Here is a 2,885-nt window from a genome sequence, read left to right as displayed (position 1 = left end):
CAACTCTGAGAAGCGTGAAAATCGGCCACGTTATGCATGACGTTTAAATTTGTTCCTTCTTTACTAGTAGTTCTATTCCCTAACATTTTTTCAGACAGTGCCCACAAACCCGCTGAGTGTAACTACAAAATTAAATAAGTACACCACACATCGTTCAGGAAATATGACACTCCAGCCTTTGAGCTGGGTGAAAACGAAACAAAATGGCGAAATCTGCTAGCGATGCAGTTGAACTACGTGTACAAATATGCATGAGATGAGATAAATGTGTCATATATATATGTGACATGTGGCAACGGCCTTGCCGCAATGAATACACCGGTTCCCGTTAGATCACCGAAATTAAGCGCTGTCGGGCGTGGCCAGCATTTGGATGGGTGACCATCAAGGCCGCCATGTGCTGTTGCCATTTTTCGGGGTGCACTCAGCCTCGTGATGCCAATTGAGGAGCTACTTGACCGAATAGCAGCGGCTCCGGTCAAAGATATCCATCATAACGACCGGGAGAGCGGTGTGCTGACCACATGCCCCTCCTATCCGCATCCTCATCTGAGGATGATACGGCGGTCGGATGGTCCGGATTGGCTATTTGTGGCCTGAACACGGAGTGTTTATATATGTGACATGTGCGTACGTGGAAAAAGCCATGGGCAAGGTCTGTTTCGGTTTCAAGCGCGTTTGGCACACGTACTACTTACTATCTAGAAGGAAGTATTCTTGGGTAAGAAAAAGTGCCCCCACTTTGAGGTAGTGATGATAATGGGGAGACAGAAGGGGGAGAGAGGAAGGAATCAGTCAGAGATGGGTAGATATACACATATAGTAGTGAGGAGGAGGAAATGGACAGAGAAAAAGAGTAAGTAGGAGATAGATAGACAAGGGAAGGGGGGGGGGGGGAGAAGGACAGACAGAGTGGGTAGCAAGAGATGGACCGAGTGGTGTGGAGGAGATGTGTAGAGGGATGGACGAAATGGGCAGTCAACGGAAGAGGAGAAAGTAGATGGAGACAGGGGGGGAAGAGGTGGTCTGAGAAGGGGCAGGAGGAGATGGACTTCAGCGGGATGAAAGTTGATAAACAGAGGAGAAATAAGTATATGCACAGATGGGAGAGGAGCAGATGGACAGGGAAAATCAAGAGCAGGAAAACGGACAGAACAGTGGTGGAGGAGGAGATGGATTAATTGGAGACTGGCATAAATACATACCAGGGTATATGTATATATATTGGATGACAAGAGGGTGATGCACGAAGAAGAAAGGGATGATATCTTAGTGATCGCAAAATAGTGTCGAATTTAGCTTGTTCAAACGTGGCTCTCAGTTGTGGTAAATGGACCTTAATACCTCCGATAGTGGGACTGGCATAGAGATAACTTTCAAGCTGGGTGTCAGACGTGTTCTGTTGGATCTGGAATGCCTGCTGGCTACAGGAGTGCCTCATCACGCAGACTGTTCAAAGAGACACGTGCGTATGTAGACAAGCACTGTCGTTATGAGTGATAGCACAGGACAATGGACGTCCATCGTCAATGTTCCTTCAATCGAGAGCTGCTGTGGCGTGAAGCCCCACCCAGTTACATCCCCACATCATGAAGCCAGGTGTAACGTCACTTCTACAAAACACTGACAGAATGGGACCCATCCCAGGTGGCCGCCAGACACGCCGCCGATGGTCTTCCAGGGGAGTGCGGAACCGCAATTCATCACTGAACACAATGTTCATCAGCAGGTCACGGCACCACTCCAAACGCACCCGTTTGTCTCCTGCTGTTAATGACAACATATGCATGGGATTACTGACACATCCGAATATCCCCAACTCAGGATACAGTAAGATTCTGGCAACACTAATACACCGAGGTGGACTTTCCACAGGTCAAAGGGAATTCCAAATTTAATCATGTACATATCGGCCAATGGTACGTGTGTGTGTATAAAGTTACACAGACATCCAAAGATGTCTTCTATGCACATCGCGCTTTTTGTCAGGCAGTCTATACAGAGTGGTCCATTGATCGTGACCGGACCAAATATCTCACGAAATAAGCACCAAGCGAAAAAACTACAAAGAACGAAACGCGTCTAGCTTGACGGGGGAAACAAGATGGCACTGTCGTTGGTCCGCTAGATGGCGCAGCCATAGCTCAAACTGGTATCAACTGCGTTTTCTTAAATAGGAACCCCCATTTTTTATTACATGTTCGTGTAGTGGGTAAAGAAATATGAATGTTTTGGTTGGGCCCCTTTTTTCGCTTTGTGATAGATGGCGCTGTAATAGGCACAAACGTATAAGTACGTGGTATCACGTAACATTCCGCCAGTCCGGACGGTATTTGCTTCGTGATACATTACCCGTGTTAGAATGGACCGTTTACCAATTGCAGAAAAGGTCGATATCGTGTTGTGTATGGCTGTTGTGATCAAAATGCCCAACGGGCGTGTGCTATATATGCCGCTCGGTATCCTGGACGACGTCATCCAAGTGTCCGGACCGTACACCGGATAGTTACGTTATTTAAGGAAACAGGGACTGTTCAGCCACATGCGAAACGTCAACCTAGACCTGCAACAAATAATGATGCCCAAGCAGGTGTTTTAGCTGCTGTCGCGGCTAATCCGCACATCAGTAGCAGACAAACTGCGCGAGAATCGGGAAGCTCAGAAACGTCGGTGTTGAGATAGCTACACCAACATGGACTGCACCCGTACCATAATTCTATGCACCAGGAATTTCATGGCGACGACTTTGAACGTCGTGTACAGCTCTGCCACTGGGCACAAGAGAAATTACGGGACGACAACAGACTTTTTGCACGCGTTCTATTCAGCGACGAAACGTTATTTACCAACAGCGGTAACGTAAACCGGCTTAATATGGACTATTG

The 2,885-nt window shown here is 47.5% G+C and overlaps 1 pseudogene; it reads left to right on the top strand.

The window, feature by feature from the left end:
- The first annotated feature begins 291 nt into the window (after positions 1–291).
- LOC126482977 (5S ribosomal RNA) lies at positions 292–409 on the top strand (annotated as a pseudogene).
- The last annotated feature ends 2,476 nt before the right edge of the window (positions 410–2,885 follow it).

This window comes from Schistocerca serialis, chromosome 5 (assembly GCF_023864345.2).
Source record: "Schistocerca serialis cubense isolate TAMUIC-IGC-003099 chromosome 5, iqSchSeri2.2, whole genome shotgun sequence".
Taxonomy (NCBI): Eukaryota; Metazoa; Arthropoda; class Insecta; order Orthoptera; family Acrididae; genus Schistocerca; species Schistocerca serialis.
This window is presented reverse-complemented; position numbering and strand designations above follow the sequence as displayed.